General features: G+C 53.0%; 1 long non-coding RNA gene across 1 annotated transcript; it reads right to left on the reverse strand.

Annotated features, from left to right (window-relative positions):
- Window positions 1–3,615: 3,615 nt before the first annotated feature.
- LOC116184133 (uncharacterized) lies at window positions 3,616–4,400 on the reverse strand. The gene is made up of 2 exons (XR_004148873.2): window positions 4,274–4,400; window positions 3,616–3,798 (listed from the first exon to the last, which is right to left on the reverse strand). It is a non-coding gene; the product is annotated as an uncharacterized LOC116184133 (long non-coding RNA).
- Between the last annotated feature and the right edge of the window lie 5,901 nt (window positions 4,401–10,301).

Consider the following 10,301-nt stretch of genomic DNA (forward strand, 5'->3'; position numbering starts at 1 on the left):
GTGCGGTGCTTACAAAGCAATCCCAGCTAATCTCTCTATCCAGGCAGGGCTTTAGGATGTCCTTTCAGCAGGGATTTGTGGAGTTTGGTAGTTATTTTCTAAGAATGCATTACCCAGGGTTTCCGATGAATAATGTAGGTCCTTGTTCTGCAACTTACTTACAAATGTCGAATCTTAAACCACTGAGTCAATGGAGCTACTTGTGCACTTAAAGTTAGGCACAGGTTTAAGTGTGGCAGTAAATCAGGGCTGTGCTGCCTGCCCTGGTCCTGCTGGTTGGGGGTGCTGATGGAAATGGCGAAAGGTGTTCGAATTATGGAATGGTTTGCGTTGAAAAGCACCTTGAAGATAATCTCATTCCACCCCCTGACATGGGCAGGGAAACCTTCCACTGTCCCAGGCTGCTCCAAGCCCTATCCAACCTGGCCTTGGACACTTTCAGGGATCCACGGGCAGCCACAGCTCACAAGGAGGAATTTCTTCCAATCATCTAATCTAAATTTCCCTTAAGTTTTAACCCATTCCCCCTTTTTCTGTCACTCCAGTTCCTGATGCGGATTCCCTCTCTGGCTTCCCTACAGCCCCTTCAGACTCTGGAAGATGCTGTGAGGTTTCCACACAACCTTCTCTTCTCCAGACTGAACAGCCCCAGCTTTCTCATCCTGTTTTTGGAAGGAGAGGTGCTCTAATCCTTTGATCATCCTGATCCTGGTGTCTCCTCTGGCCTGGCTCCAGCAGGTCCAGATCCTTCCTGTGCTGGGCCCAGGAAGGGCTAGGGTAGGGGTAGCTCTGCAGGTAGGGTCTCACATGCAGTTTACCTTCAGTCAGAAAAACAAAGGAGATGGTGATGCATGGAGCGAGCCAAGTGGGAAAACCTGATCAGACACCCGGCGTTACAGGAGATGCTCCCTGTATGTGTTTGGGATTGCTCAGACTCAGCTGTAGGACCTTGCCCTTTGCTTTGTTGCTTTGAAGTTTGTGTGGTCCCACCTCTGGCATCCTTCTCTCCATCCTGTAACTGCACCTGACAGCTCCAACTCCACACCCAGCTCCCCATCACCACAGAAATTGTCCTGGGGAGTGTCTGTTCTGGACACGGAGACCAGCCCTGGTGGGGACAGCAACAAATCAAACGTGTGTGTGGCTCTGCCCGTGCCCTCAGCGGATCCGTGGCACAGCCCCCCGTCCACACAACACCGGGCACACCCCAGAGCGCTGCTGGGCACCGGGCTGTGCTTTGGAGTCCTGGGGGGTTTCATTTAAACCCCGCTGTGAGGGGAGGGAGGGAGGCAGTCCCTCAGTGCCAGAAGGGGATGGATGCAGGTGCTGAGTGCCCTTCCAGAGCAGAGGATGATCTGAGGGTTTGCTGCTGCAGGAACAGGGCAGGGAAGTTGAGCACAAAGCTGGAGCTGGCACTGCCGGCTGCCAGGAGCTGTTCCGGAGACACGGGCACTGCTGCTCCTCTGCCACGGAGGAGATGGGGAAGGTTTTGGTGCCTGAGCTGGGCAAAGCCCTTTGGAAAAGCGCACAGGAATGAAATCCCACCTCTGCTCCCTGCAAAGCCCCAAGGTGAGGGTGCCCTGGCAGGTGCTCCCTCCAGACCACTGCTATCCCACTTTGGCAGGTGCTGGAGAAGGGGATCGCTGGGCTCTCCCCACCGTGCCCGGATCCACCCCCACGCCCGGGAGCTGCTCCCTGAGCGGAATCAATGGGAGGTGCAATAGATCTCCCTTGGATATTCCTGGCTGCGTGCCCTCGGTGCCGGGGCTGCAGCTCTCCCAAGTCAGCGGCAGCAGGACGTGAAACCCTTCAGTCTTGCCAAGTGCCTTTTTTACAAATTATTATTATTATTGGCTCCTGCGTGTGCAGCGTGCGCGCTGCCGATGGGGCGGCACCGGCAGAGGAACCCTCCGCAGCGGGAGGGACCCATCCCGGAGCACAGCCCACGGGCACACGGCAAAGGCGGGGTTTCAGCAGAGATCTAATTAGCAGCTCTAATTAGCCTCGATTTCCTTGTCACCTGCAGGTCCCAGCTCCTGCTCAGGCTGCATTGCAGAGCTAAAGCATCAACGGGGACGTAAAGGCGGGGGATCCCTCCCGATGACAGCACCCCGGGTTGGCACAGCCTTCCTTACCCTCTCCTTCCTGGGACAGGGACACGGACGGGCGCGGGGAGGGACAGCAAGAGATTGCAGCGCTAATTAACCCCCCCGAACCGCTCTGGCTGGCAGGGAACTTCTCCGAGGGGACTCGGGAGTCGTGGTAGTGTAGAAAAAATGAGGGCATGGGGTAGAGGGGCAATAGGGCGTAAAATCACAGCTGGGTAAAAGGAGAGAAAGCTTTTGCACGCTGTGAGCTCTGCTCTGCTTTTCCTTCCCTGAGCAGGGCTGAGAAGTGATGCTCCCAGCCCATCCCTCCTGGCACAGCTCCCACACAAGAACCAAAGGCATGTCTTTGCCTCAAACCTGTTGGGAAGCTGGGACAAGCAGGATGGTGTTTGGGATGCCCTGTGGACAAGGCAGAGTGGGAGGAAGCAAAAGCGAGTTTGAAGCCCAGAAACCCACGGCTGTTCTGGGAATAGGGAGTCATAGACACGTCTGCGCCCCTTGGAGAGGTGGAGAGGGCCTGGCAGCAGCACTGGGAGCTGCTGGCAAAACTCTTCCTCCCCCATGGCGCTCTCTGGAGAGACTTGTGCTTCCCATGATTGCTTGGACAAATTCTTGTGCGTGAGCCAGCAGCTCTCCTCTTGTCTCTTGTAATTATTGTCCCAGCGTTCTCCTTGAGAGACACCATCTGCTACTCCTCCATCACCAGTCATCTCCCCATCTCCCGGGCGCAGCCCTTTCCCCGGAGAGCTCGGCGGATCGTGCTGATGGTGCAGCTCCTGAGCTCCCGCGCTGCTCGTTAAGCTCCATCACATCAAAAGCAGCTGCTCCATCTCCTGATGCCCCAGCCACGGGTTTGGGGGCTCTGCTGAGCCCCTGCCTCCCCCAGGACACACTGGCCAAGAAACGAACAGCCAGGCGGGGCTGCTGTGGCCACTGGGAGCTGTGACCCCCTGAGCCCCCTCTCTCCGGAGCTGAGGCAGCCCCGGGAGCTGCTGAAGTCAGGCAGAGGGTGGGATATTCCCGGGAAGGCAGCGAGAACCGGCAGCCTGTGGTGGGCACACGGGCACCAGCGCAGGGCACCTGGGGTGACACTGAGGTGGCAGCGGGCGTGTTTGGGGCTGTTACAGCCGAAACAAGCATTTTGTGGGGCAGAAACAAGCGGCATTTCAGAGAGCTCTGGGGCTCCCAGGAGCAGCAGGGCCGGGCTCTGAGGCGAGGCAGCGGCACGGGGGAAGCGGCAGTGCTTGGCTGCACCGTGTGCCCGGTGCTATCAGTCTCCTGCTTTTAATCAACACCAAATGAGCCTCCGGGGGCCTATTCTCTCACGGCAGTACACCAGAAACTTTCACTGAAGTCAACAGAAGTTACCCACACCCTTAGGCACAAGTCCACGGTCCTGGGAAGTTGAGAGGGAGCTGTGATTAATGCCGAGTGTCGCAGGCTCGACCACAAGCCAGCGCACGCCTCTTGGTATAATTCACAAGTAAATGTACATTTATATAAAAAATACAGTAAAACCATCACATTTTATTAGAGGAGGGCGCACGATAAATTTTTACGTCGAAGCTTCCAGCAGCCAGAGATGAAAAGCATCTTCAGGAAAATCACTGCCATGGAGACAGGTTTGCATCCTGCCGTATCAGGTGGCTCGTTTGTATTTTTAAGGCATCTCATTAGAGTGTTAAATGATCTGTAAAAGGTAAAACCAGCATTTTTCTCAGTGGCTCTGGTGATGGCCAGGCTTCGAGTCCCCACGGAGCAGAGGGTGGTGGGCACATAGTCCATTGAGCCCACTGAGGTTGTGCCCTCAGCCCCATGCCCAGCCTGTCCCCAGAGCTGGGCAAGAGCACTCATTTATCCATGCTGGCAGACATTCTCCTAAAAGCCCCAATAAAACCGATTTTCTCTCTGTTAACTGAAATTATTATCTACAAAAATATGCATGCACCTCCTCCAGAATTGACCCAAAACAGAGCAGTGTGTTGACATCCCTGTGCCTCGGATGAGCCAGGGCCAGGCTCCTCCAGCCAGCTTGCTCCTGGTTTTGCGCTGGCACGGAAGAGCCAAAATCCCTGCGGGCACTGTCCAGCCCTCGGGGCTGGGAAATCCTGCACCTGGCTGCAGCTCCTGTGCTTCCCCAGCCCTGCTGGCCCCTCTTCCCTCACCGCCAGCCCTTGGCTTCCCCCTGGCAGCGTCTGCTTGTCCATCTGTGAGGCTCCAGCACAGGCTCTGAGCCGCCCTTCTGCTCCAGCTCCTGCTCTTCCCTCCCAAATCCCGCACCACAGCGCTGTGAGGCAATGCAATGCTGCAAATGAATGATTTTTAGAGACAACCAAGCACCCACGACCAGAAATTCTTACATTGTTCCTAGGCCAGAAATGAAAGCTGCACCTGAAGTTGTGGAAGTGTTCCAGCGCAGCAGCTCAGGTTTCAAACTGCTGCAGAGCTGGCGAGGAGGGTCCCAGCTTTTACAAGCATGGAGAAGAAATAAAATGGTCGGGACAGTAAGAATGAGTGATTTTGCAGGCATTTGTCCCTTCCCTTGGCGGCGTTTCAAGGACATCTGGCACCACCTGGATGGGAGCGGCTCAGTGAGTACAGCCACTCTGGGGAGGAGCTGGGGGACCTTCCGCAGGAAGATGGGGCTGTGCCTGCAGCAGGGATCAGCCTTGGATCTAGGAAACCCTTTGCAATGAGCCCCCAAAATTCCCGTGCACCCCAGTCCAAAGCTGCTCCATTCCCAGCAAACTGGGGTCACTGGCAGGAACCAGCAGGGCTGGGCCAGAAGAGGGCTGGGGAGGGACCAGCCTGCAGAGCTCAGTGATGGCTCTGCCTTCCTCCCCAGCTCCCAGCAGCATGAGGGAAATTCCCTGGAGGCTTCCAGTCCCTTTTTCCTCAGAAGATTGGGTTTCACCAGTGAGCAGCTCTGGATGTACCTAATGGGAGCCTCCTGAACCCAGCCTAGGCTGGCTGTAAAATAAAGGTGTGCTTTGTTTCACATGCATTATCCTCTCTAAAACATGAGTAATTCACAAAAAATCATCCCCACCCCTGCACAGGGACTTGTAGGATTTCTGATGTGCTCAGTATTTTTTATGAAGTGTTTCTAACCTTTTTTTTTTGGTGAAGAAAAGCTTGACAGGGGAGCAGCTTACCTGCTCATAAATTAGTAGGCAAATTAAAGAGGTTGTACAGCATTTTTTTTTTTTTTTAATTTCACTACATTTAACCCAGTCCATGCTTCTAAAATATTTGGGGGTGGTAGCGCTGCAGTGATGCTCCAGAAGGGGAACTTCAGGCTGAGCAGCACCTGGCTGTGCCCAGCTGGGCTCCATCACTTGAACCCTTGTTTTTCCAACAAGGAAAGGAGCAGTGCTGCTGCTGAAGTGCTGAGTGAGGAAGCCCAGGAGCTTGTAAAAGGGTAGGATCACTGGCTCTGTGGCCTGGATCCTATATTTTTCCAGTGGCTTTTGTTCCAGACTCCATGACTTTCAGCCAGGCCAGGAGCAGCCTTTGCCCTCTGAAGCACGGTTGGTGCCGCCCGTTGCAAACACTATTAACCAGCATTTTAGCCTCTCATTAAAAAGGAGGAGGAGGCTGGGAAAGGGAACCTCAATTAAGCGAGGTGAAAGTTAAAACATCAAGAAAAGCTTTTAATTGAAGCACAGCCCTGCAGGGAAATGTAAAGTAGCTTGTTTGGCAGCCTTACAGACGGTGGGAATGTCACACTTTGGAGAAAGGAGAGGGAAGTCGGGAGCTGGGGTGGCCAGGAGCTTTGAAGAAGTAGGACGTGTACAGAGGGGTGAGAGGGAAGGGAGAAGTGCTGCTGCCTGTGGCTGACACAGCCTGGCTCCCAGGGCTGGCCCATCCCTGGCACCTCCACTCCTTTGGGCAAAGCAGCGTTCCTTGGAGCCACCCGCCCCAGCCAGCACCCAGGGAAGCCCCACATACCCCTCTGAGTGTGAGCAGCTCTCCAGGCTATGGGAAGGTTTCCCCTTTAACTCAAAGTGTTAGGGGAAAATACAGTTTTCTGTTAATCACATCCCACGTGGCAGCCCCAGCCAGTTTGTTGTGCCTGCCTAGGTGCTGTCTTGGCAGCAGGGACCTGAGGAAGCAAGACCCTGGAGCTTTTCTCTTCCTTATTTTCATTTGACTTTCTTCTCTCTCCTCTCCTTTTACCCAGTTCTAGCTGCATTTTGTTGCTGCCCTGTCCTGTCACTGAGGGATATCCTGAGTGAGAGGCGACACAGCCAGCAGTGGTGTTTTCCACAGAAATATCTTCCCTGTCTTTACTTTATGACCAGGAGGAACAATCAAAGGAAGATTTAAGTCCCCCTCCCCCTACACATCCTTAGAGAAACCACCCCAAAAACTCCTTCCCTTTTCAGATGGGGTGGGAATAACTTTCCTGGATTTTGGTGAGTTCAGGTTTTTGCTCACCAGGTTTCACCTCAGATCATTCCTGGTGGGCTTTCAGCTTTCACTCCCTGATATCCCAGATCCCTGACTGCTGCTCCCAGGAGATGCCACCCTCTGCAGGAGAGTCCCTCAAGGAGTGTGAGGTATGGCACAATCCCAGCTTAATCAGTCTCGAGAACATAAATACTTGCAGAGGGAAGAGTTATGGCTGTGAAGGTCCTGCAGCTCTGCAGCTTCCCTGTGGTTTTATCTCAGCTCTGAATTAGTGGGAAGCATCAGCTGCCACTCCAGTGAGAATGATGCTTCTCTGAAGGGCACCTCACAACAAGGAGGTGGAAACCCTGGAGCTGCTGGAATGGAGGGGGTGTTCCCTTTGGCTGTGCTGATGCCCAGGACTGAGTTCTCAATCATAACCTGGAGAAGTGGTCTGCAGGCAGGAAGAAAACCTGGCTGCTACACCCATCTGAGAACCATAAGATCGGAGGAGAATTAGGAAGACTAACACTGACATCACAGAAATCTCAGGGCAGGCTGGAAGCCAATCCAATGCCACATTAGTGGCAAGTCAAATTTTAAGTAATATTTTCCCCTAAAAGTCTTTTCTAGGTTTCGTGTTCATCAAATCAAAGGAGCAAACTCCAGATCTGACCAAAACTAACCAGTACAGCCCAGATCTCCAGCTCTGGCTGGCACACACAGTGAGATGCTGAGGAACAGCCTCCTCCTCCCTTTGGGGACTTAACAGCAACAATGATTCAGTGAGTAAATTGAAACAAGGAATAAACTCAGAAACTTCAGCACTTGTTGGCTGATCACAGGGAAAATGAAGAGAAAGAACTCAGTGCCTGAATTATTTGTGATGAGTTAATTACGCTGGAAAAGGATGATGGAAGACAGAACAGCAGTCAAAATTCTCTGCCTTTTTCCACCTACGCAGTTTTCTCAGATCCACTCAAAATTAATGTGGAGTTCAATATCAGACCCTCTCAAGAGCTGGGTGAGTCTGAGTCTGAGCCCGAGCATTTTTTGATGTACTACTCTGTCCAGTAGAACTGTTGCCTTGGTTTTTTGGATGTCTCCGAGATGTAAATCAGGTGGGAAGTGAAAGGCTGATAACCGAACCCCTGCTTCTGCAGCAGAGGTGACAGCCTGCCCTGGATGACCCCGAACACTGCAAGACAGGACAGAGCTCTCACCTTGTTAGACCAGCCTAGAAATAATGTTGTCATAGAAAACCAGAAAGCAAAGTGCAAAGCCCAGGAGGTGGTGGGAGGGGAAGATGAGGCACAAAAGCCAGGAGCTGAGAGCTCCTGGGGATATGTGTGGCTGGGAGATGTCAGGCCAAGAGGAGCATCTCCCACCAGGACTGAGCTTGGCGACCCTCCCCCAGCCCTGGGCAGATCCATGCTCAGACCCTCAGGACTGGCACTGGGGGAAGGCTCTTCCCAGCTACCTGCAGGATTCACACAGCTCTAATTTTCCACCCTGCTAAAAATTGCATGTCTCCTAGGAAAGCTGCTTTCCCAAGAGACTTCCCACGGAATCCTGCACATCCCAGGGGGCTGCAGAGCACCCAGCAAGCTCCGGGGTGTGTAGGCTCAAATAAATCCAGAAGCACATGGGGTATTCCCAATGGGAAGTGCATTACCTGCTCTGGTACACACAGCAGCTACAGCAGCGATGAAAACCCTGCTGAGATCAGCAAACCTTTAATTAATGTCAATTTTGCAGAAAATAGTGGATGTCCAAAATGACCCTGTGATGAATTGAGACGCGCTTGTGCTCTGTTTTCTTTAATCACATGCATCAGGATTTATGGAGACATCCAGGCTGTTTTCTGAGCTTTAGGGGGCTCATTTTATTACAAATCCATGGATTTTTATGCATTTGGTAATAGATTTCTGATAGAATTGTGAAACTGGAGAGAAGCCACTAGCAGGGACTCTTTGGGGCATTACTCTCGGCACCTAAAGAAGGAAAAAAATGGAGAAGGAAAAACTTAATGAAAATATATATTTGTATAAACAATCAATGAAGATCGTGTTTGTGTGTTAAACAACCACCTTGAAATTGGTCTGTCTCAAAGGACTGAGCAATTGCAGACTACCTTAGCATGAATGATTTATGACATTCATGAACTTGGCAACTACATCAGTTTTCCTAAACCTGGCAGCAAACACCACCTGCATATTAAGTGAAGATTTATGATTTATAAAACTCACCTCATTATGCAGAGGAACACGAATTGTCTTATGTGTGCAGTCTATAACTCCTGGGACAGATGAAAAGGCAGCTATGACACACAATTTATGTGTTCTTGCTGCTGAGGTGGTGAGGGAAAAGCAGGGAGAATAACTCGGGCTTTGAGCTGGGTGCCTTCAAAGCTGTCCACGTCCCTCTCCTCCCAGGATGATGCGGTGGCTAAAATTGCCTGTTCTCTTGGAGGAATAAAAAAAAATCCCTTGCAAAGATTAATGTGGAGGTCATTTGAATCAATACTGGAAATGATGCCCTCCCTCCAAAACACACCAGGATTAGAAGCATCTGAGGGACCTCTGTGGAAATCACACACTTGGTTCTGAGCTCACCACTCATATTTTTCCACACCTTGTCCTTTCCTGATGCTCTTCACCCAAGGACACAGGTTTCTGGCTTCAAGGAGTGGAGACTTTTGGTCTAGAAGAGGCCAAACTGTGGCTCAGGTGGAGCTCACGGCCCCCAGCAAGCAGTGAAGCATCCACGTGAGCACTGGGTACAGCTGGATTCCCTCTCTGCAGGTCAGGGGAGCATTTGAAAGGCCGCAAAACACACAGGGCTGATGGATTGAAAAACGAGTTACATGATCCAAGGAGAAAACACCTCAGGGCAGTATTCACCCAAATCTACTGCATGAGTTTGAGTGAATTGTGGTTTGTGTGTCCTTGTTTCTTCATTTGCTCTAACAATACACCCAGACAGCAGAATCTGGTGCAGCTGGATGGGCAGTGCTGTGGGGGGCCCTCAGGGGGCCCTGGAGCTCTCTGGAGAATGCTGAGAGCAGGAAAATCCCAGTCCAGGGCTTCCCCTGCATGCCCAGGGCACCAGAGAACACAGACACCTCCTCTTTGGCTGGCTTGAGTAGGGCTCCCACAGGCTGCACAGGGGTGCCTGTGCTGTCCCTAGGCTCATGCAGGGGCTGGGTCCCCACAGAGACATCACTGCTTGGGCCCAACCTCGGGCTGCTCCTGGACATGGCATGGTGTCACAGGCACAAGGGGTGCAGCAGGTCCATTGGGCTGTCACCCAGCAGGTCCATCGGGCTGTCACCCAGCATGGCCATCGGGCTGTCACCCAGCAGGTCCATCAGACTATCACCCAGCAGGTCCATCGGGCTGTCACCCAGCAGGTCCATCGGGCTGTCACCCAGCACGGCCATCGGGCTGTCACCCAGCAGGTCCATCGGGCTGTCACCCAGCACGGCCATTGGGCTGTCACCCAGCAGGTCCATCAGACTATCACCCAGCAGGTCCATCGGGCTGTCACCCAGCAGGTCCATCAGACTATCACCCAGCAGGTCCATCGGGCTGTCACCCAGCAGGTCCATCGGGCTGTCACCCAGCACGGCCATCGGGCTGTCACCCAGCAGGTCCATCAGGCTGTCACCCAGCAGTGCAGCCTCATGTGAGGTGTGACCCTGGCAGGAAGCTCTTTCCCCACAGCCTCACCAGAGCCAGCTCCTGCTGAGGGACAGACCTGGGAGCAGCAGCTCAGACGTGGCCCCTGAACTGTCCCTCA

This window comes from Lonchura striata, chromosome 15 (assembly GCF_046129695.1).
Source record: "Lonchura striata isolate bLonStr1 chromosome 15, bLonStr1.mat, whole genome shotgun sequence".
Taxonomy (NCBI): Eukaryota; Metazoa; Chordata; class Aves; order Passeriformes; family Estrildidae; genus Lonchura; species Lonchura striata.